The sequence below is a fragment of the Chlamydotis macqueenii genome, chromosome 1, assembly GCF_036417535.1.
Source record: "Chlamydotis macqueenii isolate bChlMac1 chromosome 1, bChlMac1.mat, whole genome shotgun sequence".
Taxonomy (NCBI): Eukaryota; Metazoa; Chordata; class Aves; order Otidiformes; family Otididae; genus Chlamydotis; species Chlamydotis macqueenii.
The window spans coordinates 61,385,069-61,412,230 of record NC_141556.1 but is presented as its reverse complement, the minus strand read 5'-3'; the positions used below and the strand labels follow the sequence as shown (position 1 = coordinate 61,412,230).

At 43.6% G+C, this 27,162-nt stretch overlaps 1 long non-coding RNA gene across 4 annotated transcripts; it reads left to right on the top strand.

The window, feature by feature from the left end:
• The first annotated feature begins 693 nt into the window (after nucleotides 1–693).
• LOC147602124 (uncharacterized) lies at nucleotides 694–21,735 on the top strand. Of its 4 annotated transcripts, none has more exons than XR_015259320.1 (7): nucleotides 694–754; nucleotides 1,481–1,623; nucleotides 2,737–2,859; nucleotides 5,907–6,152; nucleotides 8,342–8,496; nucleotides 14,926–15,102; nucleotides 20,096–21,735. It is a non-coding gene; the product is annotated as an uncharacterized LOC147602124 (long non-coding RNA). The 4 variants fall into 4 exon arrangements; XR_015259318.1 differs by lacking the exon at nucleotides 694–754 and adding an exon at nucleotides 769–939; XR_015259321.1 differs by lacking the exons at nucleotides 694–754; nucleotides 8,342–8,496 and adding an exon at nucleotides 769–939.
• The last annotated feature ends 5,427 nt before the right edge of the window (nucleotides 21,736–27,162 follow it).

Here is a 27,162-nt window from a genome sequence, read left to right as displayed (position 1 = left end):
TGTGAGTTTCTAAATCTGCACTACTCTAAAATAAACCAAATAGGAAATCTCTGCTGTGTGCAATTAAGGCCCTACCTGTAATCAGCACATCTACTGTAGAGCAGAGGTTCTCATTCTTGAGTGTTGGTTTCCTACCACTCAACCAAGGGACAGGTGGTAGTTTTCTTGCTGACTTGGAGTTAAGGAGATGGTGGTGCTGTTCACAGACGGGGCTTGCCATCTCTGTTCTGGGACACCAGGCTGTAGGGCAACCACAACAGCAGCTCAGTCACTGCAGAAATTGTGTGGGCATCACAGATTTGTGGAGAGCTGTCAGAAATTTCTGCAGCTTGTTTCCTCGTGATTTCTTCTCATACTTGCTGTTGAGCCTAAAATCCCATAGATACAGTCTCTTGGTAGTATTTGGCCCTTTCTTTGTGGTGGGTGGAAGTGTAGACATTTGTGGATTACTGCTCAAGGGGATAGAAACAGAGACATATCTTGCCCTTGAATATCTTTATTGTTACATTTTAAATAACATTTTATGTGAATTTTACTTGATGTGGGAGTTTGGTATGGAGAACCAGCTTTATCCACCTGATCCTCACTCATTCCTAATCACTAAACATGACAGCAAACACTCAAAAGGACGATGTCATTTAGTAGAATGTCGTACTGAGACTCTCTAATTTTATACTGCAAAACTGCTTTTTCTTTCAGTGGCATCAGTGCTATAAAACTTACACAGTTGGGAGAGGGCTTCTCTCACACTGAGGTGAGTGGGAAGTGGAAGTCATCTAAACGCAATGCAGATTTTTGTATTACTTTTGTTATGATTCCAGTGTCAGCCAAGACCCAAGTTGGCTTGACGTACGATAGTATCAGTAGCAGTCCAAATTTCTAGGTCATCCTGTGTTCTCCGCACAATTTGGAAACTGCAGATGCAAGTGTCTAAGACAGGTTTGATGTCTTGCTGTCTGGAGATACTGTTATCTTTCCATAGGTCATAGCAGAAGCAATCACTACCACTTAAGATAAACACCTACCTTTTAAATGGCTAAATACAAGAAGCCTCAGCAGAACTGACTGTTCTAGATTGTGATATAATGATATATATTTTGGTGGAGGCGGGTTTCTGTGCTCTGCATGGGAATGAGCTATCTCCATGGGTCAGTTACTTAATCCTGTTAATATAAATATTTTCTGTTGCGATGGCACCAACCTCATTCTAGCTGGCATTAAAAGCTGTCACTCCAGTGGGCAGACAAGCCAAATGAGGAACAGCTACAGGAGTTGATTTACCTCTCATGTAAGGCAGAACTAGATGTCACAACAGAGCATCGTGCAGAAATACCCAGCTCCCTCTAAATTACCCCTGCTCCTCAGCCGAGGCAGCGTGCTCAGCCAGCGTGGTGATACCACTGCTGCCACCCGAGCCTGAGTCTCTCAAAGTTAAGGTCTGTATCTCCGCTTGGTGCTTGACCGTGCTGTGTTTTTTCAGAGCACAGGCGGAGCTGGAAGAGAGGACGGCTGCGGTGTGCTGCAAATAGGAAAACCACATCCTCAATCAGGAAATCAACATATTGGTCTTGCTCTCAGCCACGTCATATACGGGATCTGACTCCTGCCCAGTGCTGCACTACGGTCAGTACCCAAGGCTTGACCCTGCATGGATTTCTTCCAGCCTCTCTTTCAAAACTTGTCTTTGTAGGATTGGTAGTTTGTTGCTGCTAGTGAGAGACAATCTTTTCTTTTACTGGACTCTAAAGACTGAACAGTCTAAGCTCATATGACTTGTTAATTAAAGCCATAGGCAACAAGCATAAAATTGCACACAGCCACGCGAAAAGGGTGACTGTAATGCCAGTCTGCGCAATTCAACATGCATTTTAAATCACATCTATTAATAACCAACTTGTTTACAGCAAACAGACCAGTAGAGCAGTTTATAACTTTAATAAAACTTTACAGAACCCTTTTTTTTTTTTTTTTTTTTTTTCTTTTTCTTACCGTTCAGTTAACGGGCTGCTCTAGGAGCACAGCAGAGCTGTCATTGTTAACTTGCCTGAAAATTACTGGCATTACCTGACTCTCTCTATTTTTATATTGGTGTGTTTCCTACAAGAAATCACCAGTTTAGTACAAGTCCAGAGGGATCTTGGTTATGCAGCCTGGTATAAAGACAAAGTGTTCTGGGAATACATAGACATCGGCTATCAAAGGCAACATCCCACAGGCAGCATCCTCCTCTCCATCCAGGAGCTACGTGGTATTAGAGCTTCGTTTGCTTTTGCATGTGGAATTAGAGCTTTGATTGCACAATCTATGAAATAATTCTGTTTGAGTGTTAACTTAGCAGAATGAAATCTTGTTTTATGGAGGATATATTTGTATCTGTTTTAAACAATGCTGCTTTTTCAAAAGATAAAAAGTAGCGTTACTATTCAAAAGTGGAAGATTACATTATTATTCGCAGTGCAAAATGTCATTGCTGCACTGATAACTGTTGACAGGTACTTGTCGTGGTTGTGTGCTGTGATGTGCTAATTATTCTGAGGTTCAATCAGATGGCATTTTGTGTTTTCATTTCAACTGTAAAAACACAGTATTTGTGACAAGTTGACAAGCGCATGTTTAATTACTCCGTGGATATCTTCCAGGCTCATGTTTTCCACTTACTTTGTGAAGAAAGATACGTAATTAGCTCCAAGGCTACAGAGTATGTTGCTCGTTATTGTATTTTCATTTCCTCTGCAGTGCTAAATACAGAACAGTGACAAATATGAAAACCCATCATTGATGCTGAACTCTACCTCAACTGGATTGCAAAGGTGGAGAGTTGTGGCTGATTTGGCAAATCAAGGTCATGAACCACCCATGGTGAAACCCTGTCCTTCTCCATTTCCCCCTCTCTCACTTCCCTTCACAGGTCTAGAGTCAAAAGGAAAGATCCAAATTAATCAGACATTAAAAAGGTCGACCAATATGTATCTGGAGACAGACTTTATTATCGACACTGCTCAGGATTACATCTGTTGTCTTCCTTGCTTATTTCTTTGTGACCATGTTTGTTCATCTCATCAGTGTCAGGCTTATGGCATTCAGTGACAAAACAAGCCAAATGTTAAAATTCCTCCAGTCCAGCTGAAAGCAAAAGAATTGGGCAGGAGTAACTAGAAGTAGAGTTGGGCTGTCTCTATGTCAAACATTGCTTTTCTCTGAACTCAAGGGGATCTGGATCTAAACACCAGAGCTATTGACTCTGCAGCTACAAAATGCGCATCCGTGCTTAGACACTGAAATCTTGTCCCTACTAGGAGATCATGATAGATGTTTTCTCAATGGTATATGAGCTATTGGTCTGCAGTTGTACAGGCCTGAACGCAGTGACTCAAGAACTGCCTTCTGGACCTGCCCAGTACTGTAAAGCATGGTAATGTGGCAATGAACAGAAGACTGAACTCAATATGAAATTTATTTACAGTAATTCCAGTTTTCCCTGGTTCTGAAAGCTGCCATGTTAAATGCTAGCAAGAAGAGCTATGAGTAAGTCTGCTAACCAGAGAAAGATTCTGGGGGAGAAAAGTCAATATTACTTACCCTTCTTTCCTTGCAAGGATATTCTCCAGTTGCTTATCCACATCAAGCAGAAGAAGACGGCCTTTGGGTGCGCATATGCATTAGGCTGGCATCAATCAGGATTCATTACATGCAACTGTACAGAAGTTATAATAGTGACATTTGATTGATTTTTTTTCCCAAAATGCATTATATGGATTGTTTTAAAGACAGACACATAAATCTCTTTCCTCAGTTAGAAAATAGTTTAAGTGTAAATTAGATTAATTTTTTGTTAGCTGCTTGGTTAGCCAGCCCTCCAGACCCAGGATTATTCAGATTCATAAGCATGTGAAACCAACCCCAAAGCTACCACCCTGCAGCCTGGCTTGGTTCTCTCCTTTCAGAAACTGTCTAGATCAGAAGCATCAATATTCCTCACAAAGTGATGCATATTTGTTGAGAACCTATGTGGCAGGGAGAAATTATGAGGTAGTGGTAAAAAGAATTGTTGTGGTCTTTCCTGCTTGATCTGGAAGAAGTAGATATACGGTTATGACTCAAAAAACCTTCCTTCTGCTCTCATTCCCAGGACTGTCATCCCTTATTGGCTTGGTTAGCTGCTCTCTGGGTTTAACCTGCCTGTCCCTCGTGGTGGTACACCAACATGCTCCATCACAAGAAAGTTTAAACATACGAGTTTGAACAGGACACTGGTTAGGTATTGCTATGTGAGGGTGGGTGCAGGAATTTGCCTTGTGTTTCTTCCGTGCTGTTCAGTGATAAAGAATTAACAATTTTAGAGCAATTTTAATGCTGAAGAACAGTTCTGCCTCATTAATTCTCACTATATTTAGAATTCAGAACAGCCAAAGTGTTTGAAGGACCAGTCAATCAAGCTGTTCTCTTCTCCCTCTTCCCCTTTAACCTTGTAGTTCCCTGCCTTTCCTTGGTTAAACCTCTTATGCTCCAAGCAAGCTGGGAAGCAAAGCAGGGGCTCATCTAAAAGGAACAAACTTTGGGCCTAAATTTCAGTATGCCTTCCCTGTAACTTGAGCTGGGGGAGGAAAGGATATCTTACTCAAAGAGGAGGAAAGGATCTGCCGTTCGAGTTACAAGCTTATGCAACATCACAATGAGCTTGCCAGGATCCTCCAGCAAAGAGTATGCAGCCAAGGTTTAATATTTATAGCCTAAAAAAAAAGTATAGGGGAAATAATTTAATTAAAAACACAACAAAGAAGAAATCGGATATGTTTCTCCTGTTCCTTTCTTTGCCGGTGCAAGGACCATGAGAGAGATCCTCATCTGAGCATTTTGCTTTTCTTTTGAAATTACCATAAAGTTATGTTGTTCTGCTTCTCTGCCTCCTAATGCTATTTCTTTAAAAATAGCATTTCTCCTCATAAGACTAAGTCAAATGGTTTTGATATGTAGGCTTTTACCCTGATACTTGAGGGAAAATGCATTCATTTGTTTTCGTACACTGTTATAGTGACAGTGATCACATTATGGATATACAAGCTATTCCCCGCTTCCCTCTGCACTCTGACAATTTTTGAGTATAATAGCTAGTGAAATGAGTGTCTTGTGGTAGAATTAGGAAACATGAAAATAATTACCAGTGCAATTGCCGTGGCTCTCATGTGGCGTGTGCAGTTTAATGTCTTTAGCTTGTTCAAAACTGGTTTACAGTCTCAGTTCCCTGTGTTGTGCATTTGCTTGTATTTATTGGACAAACAGGAAAGTAACTCTTGTCATCTGTACATGAGAATGACGTTTTCCCTTCCCTCCAGGTTGATGGAAGGGAGTTCAGGGCTTGTGGACTTTTGTATATCTCTATTTTACATTAGGTTTTTTTTTTTCCATTAGCTTGTGGATGTCGAGTGTTCTTCTGAGCAGCACTGTGCACAAAAACAGACAGGCAAAGGTGGCGAAGTTTCTGTATACACACACAAACGCACACAGCCAGAGCAGGCAAACAAGCTTGGAATTAATCAAATTTTATCTCCAATATGCTGCAAGAGAAGAAAATATTCCTGCTCTGTCAGAGCACTTGGGGGGAGTTGCCATACTCTGGAGATGGCAGGACCACAGAAATAGATAAATTGAAGTTTGTGTTGCTACAGCTTGTACTATACTTGTTCTGCACATGAATGGAAAGCTTGAGTCCCTGCACTTATCATTTTGGCACCCTTCCTGCATTTAAATATTACTCTGACAAGCCTTTCAGTTTTTTAAAATGTAGCGATTGTTTTTCTCCAAATGGCTATGGGATACAGGGGGAGAGATGCCTCTTTCAACCAGTTCCTGTGTTGGTATTTTGCAGCTGTACTGGCATAAGCACTGATAAATATTTGCTCTTTCAGAACTGGTCATGGACTTACCCTCCTCCTCGGTGGAGCATCTAAGAAGCAGTCAGTGAATCACTCTGCTTCTCCATGGTGGTCTCTGGCCTTTGTGGTTATGATCTGGCCTGGCCACCTTCGTGTTGTGAGGATTCAACAGTCCAGTGATGCAGTGGATGCTCGCCAGCCCTGAAAACCATCACATCTTCTATGAATGTCTCGTACCAACCATCCAATATGCAAGCTGGCTCTTTCAAAAACCTGAAGGTACAGACATTACCAATATTGTTACCCATAGTAAATTGATAATATTTGGTCTGTAGGTTATATTGAAAGGGAAATAACCCATACAGTTGGTCCTTGGCCTGTATACAGTTCACTGGAAAAACTTCTGATGTGCCCAATCTAGCATATTTGAGTGATATTCTGTGCCATGAATAATTGTTCTGTAGCAACTCCAGGTAGTTATATGTGCTCATAAGATTTACGTTATTTCCTTACAGAAGGTTAGAAGATCTAGCATATTTGTAGTAAAGGCTGTAGTGTTTTCCTTCCTCATAAATATTTAAATTGTTCACTTAAGGGATGCAGTACTAGTAGATGCATCAGCTTACTTTTATCTATACTCTGGTAACTCAGGCTTAACAGAAAATTCCTCATTGACTTCTGTCTGGAAAACAACATTTTCTATGCAAAGTAATTTGAGGTCCATCCTTGCTTTATCAAGAAACACATTCAAATTGCTTTAGGGAACTAGAAGATAATCCAGCTGTATCTCACCATGTAGATATTGAAGTGGAAAGGTAAACTCAACAGTGATTGTTGCTGTTTGTAGCAAAAGGCAGCTGTACGTTTAAGAGTTCACATCCAGACCTCCCATCCTAAGTCCTTGCAATACAGCCATCCCAGAAATGCTTTCTTCAACACAATTGCAAATGGCCAAACCCAACCATAGCTGCGGTTGTGACTGTGGAATGATGAGAGATGCCTAGGAAATGTTCATATTGTTGAGGCCCGGAGTTTTCAGCTGTGAACTCCAAGCATGGGTAGCAGTTTGGTGAAAGAAACGCAGTTAAGCATGAGCCTAAGCATGGGTTTCCTCAGAGGGTCATTCAGCTGTTGTCAGTGAGCCAACACCAGAACAGTTGTTAAAGTACCTGGATTGCATTTAATTAAGGGCCTATTTACTGTTGCAATGTTCACAATGAACTTTTTCCAGTCCCATTTTGTAATAAAGGTCTCAGCTGCGTTCATGGTAATGGCAATATAACATCTTGTTGGTTAGTGATATGAGGCCTGATTTTTGTTTATTTTTCTCAACTTGCCTCATTTCATTAGTTGAAGACAAATCAAATATGTGGTTATTAGGATACAAGGTTATTTGCATAGACATAACTTATTTCTCCATATACAGTCAAAATAAGGTTGAAGCACAAGCCAGCCCAAAGCTGAATCAAAGGATGTAGTTACAAAGACACTGTGGTCTTTTGGCTTAGTCTTCTGAAAACGTTCAGATTGAGTGGTAATGTTTTTACCAATCAGGTTAAAATGCGGATTACTGCTAATGAAGGTAGCTGGGATATTTTCAGCCTTACTTGTTGTACCTGGCCAGAGTTACCGGGTCAAAGACTTGTATTTCAGGCAAGGATTCATCTCCTCTTGCTTCAGACATCCAAAACATCTAGGTTAGGCATTAGGCTTCCTTCTACAGCTGATGTAGAGAGAGAAAGGATGAGAGAGAGAGAGAGGCACCTACAAAGGACAATTCTTCCCACTTTTCTTAGACAGATGTCTCAAAATGGACTGGGGGATGAGGTGACTCCCCTTGTTCTGCTGAAGCAGCTATAGGCAACCTCTTGGAATCTGCCCCAGATACAGGCTAAGTTTGATAAAAAAGCTCAACTATAGCATTAAGCAATCTCTGGACTGTCTTTCTCAGGCACGAACAACATCCCAGGCTCTTGCGGCAGGATGACGCTTGTGCTGATCTTGTACAAAGTCACTGTTGCCTGGTACTGGGCATTGAATGCTTACAGCATCACTTTAGAAGGAGAGACCCCATCAGCGAGGGTCAGTAGCACATCTGCATGTCTGCATATTTAACCTTATTCAGGATGCTCAGAAGTGACAAGGGGGAAAGTCACGTACCTGTTCCCTGGTGTGGGAGATGGGGAACTAGCTTGTGTCTTTTGCTTTCTTTTATTTTTTTATTTTATTCTCATCTCCCCACCCTACACACCTGACCGATGCTGCATACAGCCCATCCCTCGGGGAATGTAACATTCATTTTTAGTAAGGAAATGGTCTTGCAATCATAAAAAATTGATGGCTGTCTGAAGCAGCAGTTAATCTTGCTTGAGAACTGCATCATTAACCTACAGCACAACGTACACATTACGGACAAATTTATAAATGGGAGAGAATGTAGACTTCAGTTTCTAATTTCCTTCTTGTAGAGACTCATAAAAATCACAGGGAAAATACTGCCTTTGACGTACTCCTGTGCCAGACCTCTCTGCTTCTGTAGTTCCTTTCAGAAGACGGATGGGTCTCTGTGGCTGTGTCTGTGGACTAGGACAGAAGAGAGACCTTGTTGCTTTTCCTTAATCAGGTGGGTGACTTTGGGATCTCTGTAGTGATGCCAGACATCGTGCAGACATCTGACTACTGCCATGCACTGCAGCCTAGAGCTGGGTGCAAGCAATCTGCCAGGCTCAGTGGTGTGAATAGCTGGGATCCCAGGCATGAGCCATCCAGCCTGTCACATAATAATTGTTCCTTTGTCCATTGTTTTGTTTAGATAGAATAAATTTTATAATAATCTGTTACATTATGTAAATGATACATTAAGTTGATAATAAATGAGAGAATTTAAACCAATTTGCCCTAGCCAGTTATCAAGACTTGCTGTTTGTTATGAATTGGTAAACTTTTCTGCAAGGCATTTTGGGGTTGGGTTTTTTTGAGTGATAGATAAACAAGAATTTTTCTGTATTTTTCAAGTGGAAGGCATCAATTAAAAATGGCCATTTCACAGCATCTCATTTCTCAGGTATGTCCAACACTGCAGCACTGCAGTTGCACCTAAATTTTTCCAGCTATGGATTCTGTCCAAGATGACCCTATATTTCCTTTCCTTTCATATAAATGCCAACTGTAGATACCTTTGAAAGGGACTAGAAGGTCACAGCTAGCAACCTCTTTCTCAGTTGCTCCTAAATACAATGGAGTTAGGGTTCCTAAAGATGGATTTGCAAGTTAGAGGAAGAAGTAGAAAATATGTTGACTGGTGGCAAAAGACAGGAGGATTCCCAGTTTTAATGCCACTGGGTACCTTAAGCAATAAGCTTTGTCATTTTCTGCCTGTTTTTTGAAGACAGTGACATTGGCTGGAACTGTAAAGAGTGAAAAGCAGTAGCTGAGAGCTTACTGTCAACAAACATCTTGTTGAGCTATGTGCATGTGTCATTTACATATAACCTCAGAGGTGTTCCCTGATAAGATGCAATCTGCTTGCCGTTCTCAAACTTTAAAAACGACGGCAGCAGTACTCTGGGTATGCTTACATATTTTTTAAACACATATGTGAGTGGATTAAAAAAAAAAAATTCCAGGACCTGTTGAGAGCCTGTAATTGAAAGTCTTATTTCTCGAGCATACTCCTAAAATTTCTGCTCTTCCTTGTACATTCACTATGGAAATTAACTTGGTACAGAAAAGTTATTCTTGGCAGAACAGCGATCTGTCTTTGGGAAGTTTCATAGTGCAACCAGTCACTAAAACCAGACTTTGCTGTCCCAGCAGCATACCTGTAAACAACTGGGAGTGAATAGAGAGCTTAGAAATGTATCCTTCCTAGTTTTTGTTTGTTTGTTTGTTTAGAAAGATTTCTTTGCTCAGGGAAGGAGAGAACTGAAAGTGCTAGTGAGAGCTGAGCATGAATTACATCCAGTTCTACTGATGCCCCGTGTACCCGATGTACAGAAGGCTGCTATTTAGCTGGACCACTCCTAAGCTGTAGGACAAAAGTATTTTCCTTACACCCCCAGCTTGCCCTCTTTAACCACTGACATATGCATCTCAAGGGACTTACATATTAAAGAAAGAATCCTACAAGGCTGTGCTTGTCCATAAACAGAAAGGAGGACATTTTGGGCCAGTAGATCCACCCAAGTGTCCTCACAAGCTCGGAGTGTTACATCCAGGGTTTTGCTGGACCTGCATGTCAGCACTGGTGCTGTTTGGGGCTTGGCTCTTTGGGGGAGTCAGCGTGCAGGAAAGTTGAGCTGTGAACTTGCAGTGCCTGCTTTGCTCTGCGTTCACTGCCGGTGCAGGCACCGCATGCACTCTGCGTGTGTGTGGGAGGCAGGCTGCTTCGCTCCTCACGCAGCTCAAGCACAACCATGTCTGAAGTTAACATACTGTGCACTGTAACTCATCATCTTTCTTGCTCCGCACAAATTTCTTCTTTGGTTGTGCTCTAAAGGTGATATGGGGGCCTCCTCTATGAGGGCAGAAGTACCTGTTCCGAGCATGTGCTTGTTGGGAATATTGTGGAGTACTGCTGCAGGGCTGAAGGTTGTGGGTACTACAATAACTGGGGTGGGTAACCAGGGCTTTTCTCGCAGCCTGGCCACTGCTCTGCTGGGTGACTGTGGAGAATCATCTCATCCTGCCCCCATACCTTGCCTTGTCTTTGTCTGTCTTGTCTATTTAGCTTTTAAGTGCTGCAAGGAATAATAAATATTTTTTATTAATAGAGGAAAAAAAGATCAAATTGTTAGTACTGAGGATCATGGGGGATTCTCTCTTTGGGGCAAGCTTATTACAGTTGTATGTAAGTGTCAGAAATGGACTCAGCCACTAACAGGTGATGGTGTCTGCTGGGAAGAGATGGAAGATGTCACCTGAACAGAAAGAAAAGCCCTAAGGAGTTTACGTGCTGTGGGTTTTCTCCCATTAATCTCTGTGCTTTCAAGGTAGCCGAGGACGTTTCTGCATTTAACAGGCTCTGCACTCTACATCTGTCTGAGTAAGTTGTCATTAGAAATTGGCATCCCAAGGAAATTTAGAAGCACTAATCATGTGAGCATGATCTGTGGACTAGGGGCTTACTATATTACCAGCACAGCTTGTAATCTCCATAGGGATGGGTCAAGTCCTTTTGGGCTTGCTGTTCCCCACTGCACCCATTCTCCAGATCCTAAATATCACAAGATGATTAATCCCCCTTTCACGTGAGACAAATCCTGCCATCTGTCAGAGCAGTAGCAGCTCCACAATCTGATTTCAGTAGAAGCAGTGTCTTGGTCAGATCTGTGGTAAATGGCAAGTTAGTGGGTCCTGACCCTCCAGCCTGGTGATTCTCTCCAGAGAGAGAATAAATTTGCTGTTGGCAAGGGGGGGCTTCTGTATTGCAGGCAAATGTGTGTTAGAAACCAAACTGGGACCAAGCCAAAAATAATTACTGGAAGTTTAAGGAAGTACGTCAGGACTTTGCCCTATGGACCTTAACAAGGAAGAGAAAACAGCTCTACTTTGCTCTAGATGGAAACTTATTTTTCTTGTTACAAATTAAATAAAAATGACAGAAGAAAGTATAGTGAGTTATTAGAGCTGGTAGCTCAGTCTGACCTTTTCCACTCCAAAATCTAATCCCAAGGAAGCAAGATTCCTGGAAATCTAATTTTGCCTTTGGGGCTGATTAATTATTTGATCATGCAAGCATTGGCCAGCCAAACAGTTTACCTTTCCTGCACGGCTGCTGTTCCAGTTAACAATGTAGTCTCAGAGAATAATCAGTTTAGAGTTGAAACTGAGAAGCTGTAGAGAATCTCACACATTATAACTGGATTCACTCCCACACCTGTTTCTTAAATAAGCAAAAATATGTCTGTATAAACACAAAGAAAGATATAGCTTTTGGAGGGGTGGGGTATTATAAACAGCTACTTTGCTGCTGACACTATAGAAATGTTGATATGGTAGATATTTTACACAGCATCCTTTGTTTTTAAGTGATGTATCTTCAGGACCTATAACCACTCAAAATGTCTTGGTGACAGGATGGCAGAGACAAGTAGCTCCAAGTGTTGAAGGGAGAAGGCGCTTTAGGCACAGGTCACTAGCAGGAAATGACTGCTACAGCTGTAACATAGGATGAAATAAGGCCGAGCATGAATCTGGGGGCCCAGGTAACCCAGTGAGGCTGGCAGCAGGAGCTGCTACTTGCTCGCTTCCTCCCACTGCTAAGGCTTCAGACCACAGGGCAGTCTTTGCACCAGCCTTGAGGGACGACCCCGCACCGGGAGCTGTGCTGCGCAGGTAAGTTGTGCTTCTGTGCCTGCAGTCCGCAGGCACTCAGCCTATACCGCAAATGCACCGTCTTGTGAAAATTGTATCATCTCTTCCTTCAAGTGGATAATAATGCATTAAACAGCAATTTTCTTGACTTGGTGTTATGGTATTTCTGCAGTGCCAATGGAAAATTGCAGGGACAGGTATGACATGCATTTAACATCCTTACAGTTTTTGCGCACAGAAATTTTGCCAAGTGGAATTTAAAATTTTGAATACTTGTTTGGAGTTTTGAGATGGCCAGCAGCCTTGCTGGATGCAAGACTGTGCACCACTCCTGGCCACACCACTGTTCTGGTTTTGTTTAGTGAGGGGGGGCCTAAGGTGGTAGCTTCTGTAGGAAACTGCTACAAGTTGCTCCCCTTTGTTCAGTGGACTTGGCCGGGCCTAGGGCAGATCCGCTGCTGGCCAAGGCCGAGCTGATTGGTAGCAGAATGTTCCATGATAACACCTCTGCAATAATGTATTTAAGAAGGGGAAAACAGAAAAAAAAAGGGAGAGAGAAGATGTGAAGAAGCTGAGCGGGGGCAGAGAGGGGGAGGCGTGAGCCTTGTGGGCCTTGCAGGCCTCACCCTCTGGCCTCCCGCTGGGAGCAGTTTCACGAAGGACTGTGGCCCGTGGGAGGGACCCCACAATGGAGCAGGGGAGGAATGTGAGGAGTTCTTCCCCCGACAATGAAGGAGCGGCATAAAACAATGCGTGTTGACCCCCATTCCCTCTTCCCCCCTGTGCCGCTCATGGGGGGAAGGTAGTAGAGATAATGTTAAGGCCAGGAAGAGGGGTGGGAGGAGGTTATCTTGTTCTCTGTCTCGTTCTCTTGCTAGTTTTAGAAATAAATGAATAGTTTTCCCCAAGTCGAGTCTGTTTTGCCCGTAACAGTAACTTCAAGGATTTTCTGCCCATCCTTATCTCAAACCTTGAGCTGTTTTCCTTATATCATCTCCCCCTATTCTCTCAGAGGGTGGGGGGAATGAGCGACAGACTGCGTGCATAGTCTGGTCCCGATCGGGGCTGAACTATGACAACCACATATGTGCACTTATTTCTGTCCTAGGAATTGTGCTTAGGCATCTGGAAATAACCCGTCCTTGACAGAATAGTGAGGCACTGGGATAGATTATCCAGTAGAACTGTAGTATCTTCAGTGATGGAAAAAGACTTCAAGAAAAACATAGAAAATTTTCCATCGAGCATGGCATATACCTAGTTCATCCCTGCAAGTATCAGGTCCTTTCCAGTTCCACATTAATGAACTCTATGTACAAAAAAATCCTAGAGAAATGTGGGATTGCCCATTGTAGCATTGATATTTGCCTTGCAGCCTCCCTGCAAATAAAATCTTATCTAACAAGAAATGGCATCCTGGAAAACCTCCCACTCTTCAGAATAAACCTTGTTGTGACACATCCCTCTCAATGACATTTCTCTGTTTCTGCTGAGACAAGGGCTCAACAGTAATTCTCAGTAGAAGAGGCCCACATTATAAATACTGCCTTCCCCTCTGCCAAAAGGTAAAGATGGGAACAGCAAACTGGTTAAGAAAGGCATTTTATTAAAAGCATGTTTCTCTGTATGACAGCGTGGTTTGGAGAATATTCTATTTACGAAGAGGGCTTTCTCCCAAAGGTGGCTATCTGCCAGGGAGACTAAAATACTCTGCTGTGGGTATCTCCCTCACCCCATTCTGTATCCTGAAGCCACTACATATTAATTTTCAGCGTTTTCCATTTCCCCATGCTATCCTGCTCTGATTGTGGCTTATGGGCAAAGCTCACTCATCTGCTCCCAGCTCCAGTTGACTGTAGCAGAGCCCCAGCACAGACTGGAGACGTTCCTTATCTCTTCCTGATCGCTACAGTCATGTCCTGAGAAAAATGAAAAAAAAAAAGAAAACTTTTCAAATTATTTGTATTATCTGGGGCAAGAAAGAATTTCCAACCAACACCCTCATCCCACCCCTGTGAAAACTCCCAAACAAAGGCTGTGTGGTCATCACATTTAAAGCAGCAATTTCAGAGAGCGTTTACTCTGAAATTACAGGGAATACCCGCTAGTTCCTTTTTCAAGCTATACATGTGGTAGGAAGACCCTTACTTCTACAGCAATGTTTCTAAAGCAATGTTGAGGGGTTTGGTAAGTGCCTTTGGTGTGGAGCAACTGAAATGTGGTGTTGGTGTTAATTTACTCAGGTCAAGGCCTGGTTTTAAGGTTCAGGTCAGCATAAGGTCGTTGGTGCTGCACCGACTCTAAGATGCTCTGATGTGACAGCAAGGACCATCTGAGTGTATTTATCAATGGAAAATGACAAAAAGAAGAGACAGGCTAAAGGAAGCTTCTGCTGTAAAGCTGTGTTTGTAGAGGCGTGGTCACCTTCAGTGCAGTGATGCTATAACACCGCTTTAGCAGCTTCAGCCTTTGTCCAAGTGGAAAAAAAACCCTCAGACCTTCCCCACCATAAAATACTGCTTAGGTAAAACAAGCAAACAAAGTTCCTATATCCCTGAAATAAGCTTCAAGTTCTGGATAATTATTTTGGGAAAGAGGGAAGGGAAAGCAGCAGAGAATTTTTTTTTTTCCCCTCCCTTTTTCATTCTTTCATGCTTTTTGCTCAGCAGCTCCGATTTCAGGAGAAGCCTTCAAGTGAAAGTGAATGACACTCGCTCTTCTCTCCATTTCTCAGCAGGACTGCCGTGAGTCTATCGCAGAACAAGTTGTTGGTCATAGCTGACGGACAGCCTCCCATCGCAGGCGTTATCCCACACTGATGAACAGCTGGGACTGGAGGGTGCCCAGCGGTTCCTTGCTGCAGGCCTCTCTTCTGAAGCTGTGTGGTGTCCCTGCCTGGAGTCACCCTTGCCAGGCAAGTAACCCTGCTTCCGCGGAGGCCAGCGGGAGGCCTGTCATGGTTGCCGCCACCTGGGCCTCAGAGACTTGACTCTCACAGGCCTGACCTCTGTCACCTGCTGCCCCAGAGCAGGGCCAGGGCTAGCGACGGGACTCAAAACCCAGCTGCCAGTTTTGGGGTGACTTCCAAGATCCAGACGGGGGGGTCCTAGGTGGCAGTGGGCCTGTTTCGGTGGCAGGCTGTGAGGTAGGTGACAGGAGCGTGTGGCAGCAGTTGGCCCTGAGGGGGCCTGCAGCCCTCCCAGCACCTCCCTCCCCCCGCTTCAGGCACATGCAGCGTTATGGCCGCCATTAACTCGTCGGGCAACGGGAGTTCGCACGGGAGCTCTGCAGCCCGCCGGCGACCGCTGACAAACCGCCGCCGGGGCCGACCGGTGCCTCGGGGGCAGCGCCGTGCAGCCGTACCAGCAGGCGCCAGCGCCTCCTCGGCGCGCCGCCAGGTGGCGCCGCAACCGCGCGGCCCCGGCTCGGGCCCCGGCCCCGGGGTCATCTAACTGTACTTGAGATAAAAGGAAAAAACAAAAATAAATAAAGCAGGAGATTTGGGAGCTTCTCCTCCGGCTACCAAAAACGTCCAGCTGAGGTATCTGTCAGCCTATTCCTGCGGGAAGTCTGACTCTGCTAGAGTTTTTTTGTGCTTCCAGTTCAGGCAATTCCTGACCAAAAGCAGGCCATAAACTGGGAAACAGAGTGAAAAACGACAGATTTCATATAAAATTATTGTTAACTGTGATGCTGGCAGCTGCTGGAGGCAGCCGGCCCAGCCGCTGGAGGAAGCAAAATGGCCATACTTCGGTTCCCCCTCGGTGTGTGCCTGAGTCCCGGGGAGCCAAATGGGCCACTGAGGCAGTGAAGGTGTGGGGAGCATGGGGCCGGGGGTCTGCTCCTCCCTGCAGGCCGTGTGCCACCTCCTCCGTGGCCCACAGCAGCTCCAAGGGCAAGAAACCTCTCTGCCTCCCACTCCTTTTCTCAGAGCTGCAAAATTCAGATTTGTCCCTGCCACTGAGGGGCCTTGATCTGACCCTGCCACGTTAGAGTTGCAAAGGAGGAGGAAATTGCAATTTAGCAAAAAGGCCACCCAGTTACTGTGATCTTGGGCCTCCCTTCTGGGAACAACTCAATGTAGGGGAATTCCTGTCCCTGTCTCAGCAGATCTGGCTCTGCGTAGGCAAAGAGGTCAAAAAGTTCATTTTCAGGCCTGAATCCTTATTTTGTGTTCTTTCACGCTAAGCGTCTTTGTTTTTCATGATGGTTTTCATTATATATAGAACTGGCCCTGGAAGCCTAGAAAAATCCCAGCTACCTTAAGGGTATAGAAACACCAGGCTCTCCTTCCTTTGTGGGGATCTCTTTAGTAAACCAGAATTTGCAGCTGAAGTTCAGCTCTGGTTTCTCCCTAAGATGCAGAACCAGCACTGAGAACTCCCCACTCCCACTCCCAAATAGTAAATGTGTATCTGCTTGGGGGTAGAAGATAGAAGCTGCTCATTTGGTCATCAAGAGTGCACAGCTCTCCTTACCTAATCTAGATCTGTGGTAGCATCCCCTCAGGCTACATGGGCATTGTTGCCCTGCAGCTCTCCCTTTCCTCTCTGGTAGGGAGAGAAGGGCAGTCCCCTCTCTCCTAGTCTGCTTTAATGATACTTCTGTAGGGAAGAAAAGACAGTACTTGGAGGGCATGATGGCAACATCTCACTCTGTGTGAAGGATAGTGCTAGTTCAGAATTGGAGATCCTCTTAGTGTGTACTGAACATAAATAATTTGCCTGCAAATCTGATGGAGAAACAAAGAATTGCACCAACTTGCCTTAAAAAAATTGCCTTTATTAGACTAGTCTTGATAAAATTGCTGGGAGTAACAGATTCTAAAATTGAGTTACTGAATTAGTCTCAAACAGAAACTGTGACAGCCAGCCTTAAAGTGGAGAAAATTGGATTTAAGAATTGGACCTTGGGCATAGCAGGATGTCTAGGAAGTTGCTGTGCTATAGCTGATGAACTCATACGGAGCATGGATTTCATGCTGGTGAATAGCAATGTAATAAATGTTCTACAGAAACATTACAAACCCAGGCTGGAGAAATTCCCTTTAAAGAGGTGACCCAGGTGAGAAAACACTTTGTAGACAAGTGATCTGCTGTGAGCAAACTGCAGCCCTGGAGGGCTACGGTCACAGTCGCAGCCGTCTGTGGTATCTTCCCAGTGCATGAAGGAGGAGGAGGAAGGAAATGCTCTTTGAAAACACAGTAGTGAGAGCAGAAGGGCAAATGCTTTTGAGTGATTTCATGTGTGCAAAAGCATTTCCAGGATCAGGCCTCAGTTACAAAGATCTTGAAGGACAGGACCTCTGTAGATCAGGAAGCCCTGTAGTAATGATAACAGCTATGCCCTTAGAGCGCAGAAGTTTTTGGTTCCAGGGGGATGGATAAGGAGAAGGTAACGGTAGGTGCAGAAAGTTTTGAAACGGGCTGAACACTTAGATAAGTTAGGTCTGAAAGGCTTTCTGGAGAAGACAGTAAGGTTTATGAATGTCCTTTTAACATTAGCTTGTTTCATTCACACAAGGGAAAAAAATATCAATTTATATTACCCAACTTACAAATTATGGTTTCTAGTCTTGAAGAATCAAATTCTGTAAATATTTTACATGGAAGAAGAATGTCTTTGAAAAATACTTGTGAGCACCTTTGCTTGTTGGGGTGTAAGGGTTCATTGGACTAGCACCTAAAAGGCATTAGGATAAACAACACCCCTCCCCCAGTTAATAACTCTACCAAACCATTTTTCCAATGGATTTTTCTACTGCCATGCTGTATAAAGAAGTACAGCAGCTTTGTGGTATTGAACTAAAGGTTGTTGCTGGTTTCTTAGAGACTCATATTGCAGTTCTCCATCTGCCCGCTGGTTTCCATATTTATATCTGTTATTAGGTCTCTCTCTCTGTAATGCAGTAGTAATTCTTGGCATTAGCTATCAATATATTCATTAAAATAATCAAATGAGGTCAATGTAGGTTTTTTAAAATTCTGGAATATAAATTCATAGTTTCAGCATTTTGTAGTTCTTCTGTGTAGAGTCTGCATCTGCGGCAAGTGCTGAGCAGAATGCTGGGTTAGCTGTCAGTTTTAGTGCAGACTTTCTATGCTTCTGGAGTGACTTACCTTAATCCATCTCTCTGTCTCAACTCCTTATCGGCAAGATGGAGGTGATACCCATAGGGGTAACATGGGGATAAATTTAATCAAGAGATTCTGCAGGTGTTAATGTACTAACAGCCACAAAATAGCTAAGATTTCTTATCTAAATACGAAGATTGAGCAGGTGCTAACATAGCTGAATTCTTAAGAGGTAGCTGGTTTGCATTCTTTTTGCTGATAAAAGGCAGCATGCTTTGTCCAGTCTCAGATCACTCATCAAGAAGGCAGTGATGTATTACTGGACTTCTTTTCAGCTGCAAGATGAACTGCAATGGCCATAGCACGCGGGGATGTAATGCTATCCAAAATGCTAAGGATCGTATTTCCAACAGAGCTGCACACTCTAAATGGAGATTTGGCATTTTCTAAGGGTTTCATCTCCCATTGAGAACAAGAAGAGACTCTGGGAGCTTAAGTGCTTTTGAAAAAAATCTGTCCACTTTACAGGAGCTTTCTTAAGACTGAAAAATGGAGGAGGAGTGTGTGAAATCAAACCATAAATGAGCTTGGAGCGGCGGCACCCTGTGATCCGGCTGGCAAATGGAATGGCGTGAGTGTAATGTGCACGCTGACGGTGAGAGAGAGAATTATCACAGAAATGATGAGACACCTGGATCAGAGCTTCAAAAGGTTAATATGCTTGTAACAAGACAGAAGGTGGTCTCTACTGGCAGCAATAGCTCTTCAAAGCTCTTCCCACTATTTGTTTCACCAGTGCTGTATGCATCAGTATTGTGTGCTTTTTAGCCACGTATGTGGCCTTAAAGACCTAATCCTGTTCTGACTAGGGTCAAATTCAAAGGCTTTTCCCTGCCCCATCCCCTTAAGCTTCTGATATGACTTTTATTGTGAGTCAGTCAGGAATTATACTGATTCCTGGGTATAAAAATGCACACCTACCTTTTCTCATTACGAGAGGCATCCTGTTCTGTTTACGCACACTGACCGTTCTGTAGAAAGGTTTTTACTTTTGGTTGGATTGAAAAGCTTTGAAACTATACAAATCATAATATATTTTTCAATTTTTCAGTCACTGGTTTTTGCTCCTGTTCTGAAACTGTGTGTCACAGACATGCTGGAATACCAGCACACATTGAAACGTAGCTGTTGTTCTTTTGTAGCACCCTTGCGTTGGAGCTCTGTATGCCAGAAAAGCTCTGTATGCCCATCCTTTTCTTCTAGATGGTCTTTTATGGAGGGAGCCAGCTGGGATCAGTTGGAATTAGTGTGGTATAGTACGCCTTCTATCAGGTAATGGGTACCTGTATATGTTTCTGTAGGAATACAGGTTTTCTGTGGACTTTGCTCCGAGTTCTTCTAAGATCTGTATGGATCCTCTCTCCAGACACTGCTGGGTTATGAGTCTATACACTTTTCAGGGAAATGTTTGCCATTTTCTATGCTGCCATGCTTCCTCCTAGCTCTGTGCCTTGCCTTGAAATTCTGACTTTCTAGGCTGTATAGTGAAAGGCTGTTTAGTACTGGTTACTGAGGAGTTCGAATTGTCAATACATTCTTAGGTGAATTATCTGTCATAAATGGAGAAGGCCTCCCAAACACCTTCCTTGAGGCGATTTCATTCTGATAGAGATTAAACAGCATTAATGGCTGGCTTTTTTTCTGTAGATGAAAACCTCAGCAAGTGCTTAACAGGCGACTTGCAGCAACAGCCACACAGTCCCTTTCCTCCATCCATGTTATATCCACGTGCAACCCCACCTTATCCTGTGCTCCTCAATGTCCACTTCACAGGCAACACCATGGATGAGAAATCAAGCTATGAAGAGCTGCTATATTCCCTCTGTGCTGCAGGCAAACCAGTTTCATTCAAGGACACTGGCAGTGTGGTTTCATTTCTTGCCCTTTGTGCAGATCAGGGACCAGACCCAGGTACACCCCTTGCTTGTGGCCTGGAGAAGACCCAGCCCAGTGTGTACATGGGGATTCTGAATTCACTTTCTTCTCTCTGTAACTGAAAGGTTTTAAACTGAAATGCCAGACACCATTAAAGTGACACTTATTTGCCTTCTGTCTAGGGTATCTGGTAGATCAATATTTTGATTGAGAATATATTTTATGCTAAATAAAATATTTTACAAGACAACTGACTTGAAAACGTAGACGGCTTTAAATGTTTTGCTTTTCAGGTTTTATGTGCAATAAAATGATGACTGGTATCAAATAGGTGTAATTTAATTTTTATGTGACTGTTTCTCCCTCTCCAATTCTCAAATAAAATGCTCAGCACCTTCTAAAGAGCCCACCTGCACTAAGAGACTGCTTTTTTTTTTGGCCTCTAGAGCACTAGTTTTAATTTGCTAACAGGAAAAAAAAATCTATTGAAGGAGGATTACACAAGCTAAGAGACATTTTTAGAATGAGAAAGTGAAATAGCAGGCAATGAACTCCAGGAAATGGACTCAAGCATAGGACAAACAGGTGCAGCTTAACTGTGCATCTTCTTCTGCAATGTATGTTCAAACTGTTTAAATTCTGCCCCTTTTGTTTGCTGCACAGAGGAGGTCCTCCAGCCAGATCGTCCTGCTCTCCCTTGTGTTGCACCCACCAGGAAAAGCAGAATTGCTACTGCTCCTTAAAAAGGCTTTGCACCTTCTTTAAACCATTTGGTCCTGCTCAAAGGAATCTCTCTGGCAGACTGTATTACCTTGCTCTTCATTCAGCCCAGGGGGACCTTCCTCTCCTATTTCATTGGTCAGCATGTCCAGGATGCTGTGCAAAGGAGTCTAAATGTGTATATATGGAAGTGAAGATATGTGAGATGTTCTCTGAGCCCAGCAAAGTGGACTCACTCTGCTCCTGTCAGTGCCCACATCTTCCTTACTGTCATTGCCCACATCTGTACCATCCATGAAGTCAAGCAAAGGTGGCAGGAGGCCTACATGGATGAATGAGAAGCTCCAGATAAAATCCAAATATAAAGAGGAAGAATACAAGAGGTGGGAGCAGGGACAGGTGACCCAGGAGGAACGTAGAGATGCTGAGTGTGCCAAAGCCCACCTGGATTTGAATCCAGTGAGAGCTATGAAGGGCAATAGGAAGGGATTCTACTAATACATCTACTAGTATCTCTACTCTGCTCTGGTGAGACCCCACCTGGAGTTCTGCATCCAGGTCTGGAGCCACCAACATAAGAAGGAAGTGGACCTGTTGGAGCAAGTCCAGAGGAGGGCCACAAAAATGATCAGAAGGCTGGAACACCTCTCCTATGAAGAAATGCTGAGAGAGTTGGGGTTGTTCAGCTTGGAGAAGAGGAGGCTCTGGGGAGACCTTGTAGTGGCCTTCCAGTACCTAAACGGGGCCTACAAGAAAACTGGGGAGGGACTTCTGACAAGGGCATGTAGTGATAGGACAAGGGGTAATGGCTTTAAACTGCAAGAGGGTAGATTTAGATTAGACATAAGGAAGAAATTCTTTACTGTGAGGGTGGTGAGGCACTCAAACAGGTTGTGCAGAGAAGTTGTGGATGCTCCATCCCTGGAAGCGTTCAAGGCCAGGTTGAATGGGGCTTTGAGTGACCTGGTCTAGTGGAAGGTGTCCCTGCTCATGGCAGGGGGGGTTGGACTACATGATCTTTAAGGACCCTTCCAACCCAAACCATTCTGTAATTCTATGATCTGTAGGAAGAATAAGTAGGCAAAAGGTAGGTCTGCTGCTGAATGAGACAAAGGACACTGGAAACGTTCAAGGCCAGGTTGGATGAAGCTCTGAGCAACCTGATCTAGTAGGGGATGTCCCTGCTTCTTACAGGGGGGTTGGACTAGATGACCTTTGAAGGTCCCTTCCAACCCTAATCATTCTATGAGCCTATGAAAAGGCTGAGGTATGTACTCAATGCCTTTGCTTTTGTCTCTACTGTTAGGAGTTGCTGTGAGGAATCCCAGGCCTCTGAGACCAGAGGGAGAGTCTGGAGCAGCAAAGACTTACCCTCAGCAGAGTAGGATCAGGTTAGGGAATGTGCACACAAACTGATCATGCATAAGTCCATGGGACCTGATGGAATGCATACATGAGTGGTGAAGGAGCTGGGTGATGTCTCTCCAAAGCCACTCTCGATTACCTTTGAAAGGTTATACTGATCAGCAGAGGTTCCTGAAGACTGGAAGAAAGCAAATGTCGCTCCTATCTGCAAGAGGGGCAAGAAGGAGGATCTGGGGAACTACAGGCTGGTCAGCCTTACCTTGATACCTGGGACAGTAATGGAGCAGCTAATTTTGGAAAACATTTGCAAACATATGAAGGATAAGAAGGTGATTGGGAGTAGTCAGCATGGATTTATGAAGGTGAAAACATGCTTAACCAACCTGGTATCCTTCTATGATGAGATGACTGGCATGGTAAACAAGTAGAGAGCAGTGAATGCAGTTTATCTCAACTTTATTAAGGTTTATGACACTGTGTTTGTCCTCACAGACAAAGTGACGAAGGGCTGAGACTTCCAACCCTGGTGTTTCGAGCTGACAGGTGTTCTGAACTCCAGTCCTCACTGCAGGGGTTGTTAATACCTACATTATTATTAGATAATACACTTAACTGAAGGCTCCTAGGTGAACCTAGCCACAAAATGAAGTAATGGAAAGGGACAAGATGTAAGACGCAGCCTCCCTTGAAGCACCCTGTGAGGACAGCTCAGTACTCTATTCCTTGTTAGGCTCCAGCATTTCTCTCTCCCCTGGGAGCACGGAGAGCCCTCTGCAGTGATAAAATGTTCAATTCCTTTCGCAGATTTACTCCCCAGAAGCTCCTGATTTACAGCTGTGGTAGTATTGTGTTATTTGTACATTACCCGGTTTTCCAACACGAGGATTTGCTGAATGGAGTGTATTTCTTTGCTCTTTGATCAGTAAAAACCTGGAAGCCCTCTTCTTTGTTCTCAGAGAATGTATGCCCACACACCTCTTGCCAATATAAATACCGTTTCAAGTAGTTAAGGATTGCTGAACTGAGCTTATGGTGTACTACAAACAGTAAAAAAAAAATCTTACATTTTTTGTTGCTGTTTAAATGGCTCAAGTAGACCATCTGCTTCTGAAACAGCTCATGTATTTTTGGATTTGGTTATGAACTGACCACAGCATTGCAAACAGCACTCATCTGCGAAGATATCTGTTTTTATACACAAGACTGGCAAGAAAGCTGTGTCTACTCACTGTTTTAGAAGTCAAACAGGAACAGTATGGCTTCAAATTGGCCCAGCCATATCCTTGTCATTTCACTTCACTACCACCTCATTTGTATAAAACAGGAAAAGTTTTAAATGCATGTTACCATAACGGGAGCATCCAATGAATCATAGAATCATAGAATGGTTAGGGTTCTTTTATTTGAGGGAAAGGAAAGCAATCCTTCTAAGGTGACTTCACTTAGCCTTCTGTGATTCACATGGGGTGCAGAATTACGGCATTTGTTCTTAAGCGGAATTATGGATGAGACCCAAGACTAACTGACAGCTCAGTTATTTCTTCCTGATGCATTTCATTAATAGCCCCTGCACCTCTCACCTCTATGAAATTGGCGACTAGTGAGGTGCCTGTAAGAGGCTAATTGCCTCCAGAGTCAATTGTCCTAGAGCCAATTGTTAATCTCCTGGTGTTAATTGCCAAAAGCAGGAGTAATCAAAGCAAGCAAGGGGGCACAGGAGCTGCATGCATATTAGAGCTATGTAGCAAAATGCAGGTGTTCAACTCTGCTCTGTGATGCCACAGCAGAGCTCAGCGAGTGGGAACATGACGAGGCACTGGCTGAGTGTAAATCCTGAGTGTTTCGCTGCATTTTTCCTTCATCGCCTTCAGATTGCTATTCTACTTGCGAGCTATAAAACAAGTGGGATAAAATCTGTGCCCTGAGGAGATCAAATAAAGAGGTCAAATAAACAGTGTCAGAGATCTGACTGGGATGGCTGTACTACTTGATGTTGGGATGACAATAGCAGTGTTGTGATGGGTTTGGAAAGAAAAAGAATGGAAGTCCAACAGCTGTATAGCTTAATCCTCTGTTTTGCCATGACTTTTCCACACGGAAGACTGAATTTAATCCTAGGGTTAAATGAATCTCTGGTAACTTCTGTTGCGTGGAGCCTGCCCACATCAAGGTCCATCTTCAGTGTGTTTGACTCATGCTTTTGGATCTGGTTTCCTAACATAAGGTGACTGAGTACCTTACTGAGAAAGAAAGAGAGACAACTGTGCTATTATTTTTATAAACTAAAATGCATAAACAAACATGAAGTTGTACAGAAGGTAGTGTGGGCCAAAAATCTGATCTATGTTTATTGTTTGTTGAGTTATGTTTGCTATGCTTGTTTTGCACATGATCTGTTGCAAAAATCCTGTTAGGTTCCTCTTTCGTTCTGTCAGACTGATGGGTTTTGAGCATCCCAGTTTACAGCTTCTGTCTAGACTATGGTTTGACCTTTTGTTCCTGGTGTCAGGCGGTGACTTTCAAGAGCTTGAGTCTGCTGCTGTTGGGCAGAGATGGAAGTAGATATTCCACTAACCTGAGCAGCTGGAACATCTGTTGGGGGGATAAAACGGTCAGTTGTTTGTCTGGATGGTTGAGTGATAAGAGACTTTGGCTGGGGGGCTTTGTCAGTATGAGTGACAAATGTTTTATCTCCCAGTTTACAGTATCATGATAATTCTTCTAAATAAGTACAGATTGCTTTAGATCTATTTTTTAAAAAAAAATCCTCTTCTTCTTTTTTTTTTTTTTCCACTTGCACCTGGAGGATGAGAAAACAGAAATCTTCTGTGACTACTGCATATTGTAATGGACATTTTTCAAACAAGTATCAACAATCATTAAGTTAGCTTACAAACTCTGGTCTGGAAACTGCCTGCACAACTCAAGGGACTGAGAAACACTTGGGAAAAAAAAACCTTCAAGATTTTTGTGATGCTGGTAACACAAATGGGGAAAAAAAGGGAGGAGGTAAGACTGCTGTTGATAGCATTAGGGTTAGTGAGCAGCATAACAATAACAGATTCAAAGAGCACCTCTGTAAAATACACACTGTTTTGATTCAGATTTCAAGTTTGCTGCAAGCTGTACTTGGAACACACAGCATAGATATGCTGAAGAGCCATCTACAAAGGTCTGCCCTTCAGCATATTTTTTGCTCTGCGTAACAGCACACTACCATGTACGGGGATGAGGGGAAGAGGAAATAAGCTTTGTGACCTAGTTTTATACACAAATTAGAAGGCTTAATTTGAAGCATAATCATTTCATCAGGTGTGTGTTGCAACTTAAACTGGCAGGATGATTGGGTCCCTGGAGATGGAATTTCATTTTAAATTTTTTTTCTGCCCTAAATGCAAAGCTACTTGATATTTGTTTTAGTATACATGGATTTGGTGCCTACTGCTAGCATTATGACAGATAGAAGTAGTTACAGAAAATTGTAAATAAAGTCATGAAAAGCACAACTGCAAAGGTTAAGCTAAAGGCAGAGCCTGCCACTGGACTTAGGTACTGAAGAAATGACCTGGTTTTCTTTTCTTCCCTCAGCCCTCTACCTTATAGTGAGCCTGAAACTACCGAGTGTAACATCAAACCAAAGCAACAAAGCTTCAGGTATTTTAGGGAAATCTTCCCCATGGAATGGAGAGGAGACCCTCTTCTATGGGAGCTTCTCTAACTGTCCCGGAAAGTGCAGTAAAGAGAAGGGCCGCCACAAGCCTTCACTTGTTGCTTTACTCTCACTTGCTACCAGAAGAGGAACGGCGATCTCCTAGCATGCCACAGTATTTTCCCTTCCCACTGAGGACCAAAGCCCATGAGGCCAGCTGCCTTCAGAAACACAGCGGTGGCTGCCCATACTTGAGTACCTGTGAGTGAGTTTTACAAAAATGGCTCGTATGCCTTAAGAAGGACTCTCTGCCTTTGATGCTAGAAGAAGCATGTGGTTGGGCCTTCAAAGGGAAGAGCAGGGAAGCAGCTAGCCTGAAAGAGACCAGAAGCATTGGTCTTTTTGCTGAGTCCTTCTGGAAGAAGGGATGGTGTGATTCCCTAGCCTTATGAGGGATTTGTGCCAGTGGCATGGATTGCTACTGGTCTGGTTCTGTAAAGCCTCAAATCTCATTTCAGTAAAAGTTGCGTTAATGTGTATCCAAAGCTGTGCATACACTGCTAAAATCCACTTCCCTAAAGTGCTTTCTGGTCATGGTTTACATTCTCCTTAGAATGAATCACAGATGTTGGCCTTTCCCCCACCGCCCCTTAATCCCATCAGTTACATGGTGGGCTAGCAGGCTGTGGTTTGAACTAGGTCTGTTTAATTTTTCACTTCACAAACAAACTGGTGGTAATGTGGGAAAGGGGAGGAGGAAAGGTTTATAGTCCAAACACCCAAAGGATGATTGTATCTACTTCCTCAGCATGTCGTAGTTCAGCCCCGATCAGGACCAGACTACGCAGTCTGTCTCTCACTCCCCCCACCCTCCGAGAGAACAGGGGGAGATGATATAAGAAAAAATGGCTCGAGGTTTGAGATAAGGACAGGGAGAAATCCTTAAAGTTACCGTTATGGGCAAAACAGACTCAACTTGGGGAAAATTATTCATTTATTTCTAAAACTAGCAGGAGAATGAGATGGGGAACAAGATAACCTCCTCCCACCCCTCCCTCTTCCCGAGCTTAACATTATCTCTACTACTTTCCCCCCCAAGCAGAACAGGGGGGAAGAGGGAATGGGGGTTGCAGTCAGTTCATCATACGTTGTTTCATGCCGCTGCTTCATCGTCGGGGGAAGAACTCCTCACATTCCTCCTCTGCTCCATTGTGGGGTCCCTCCCATACGC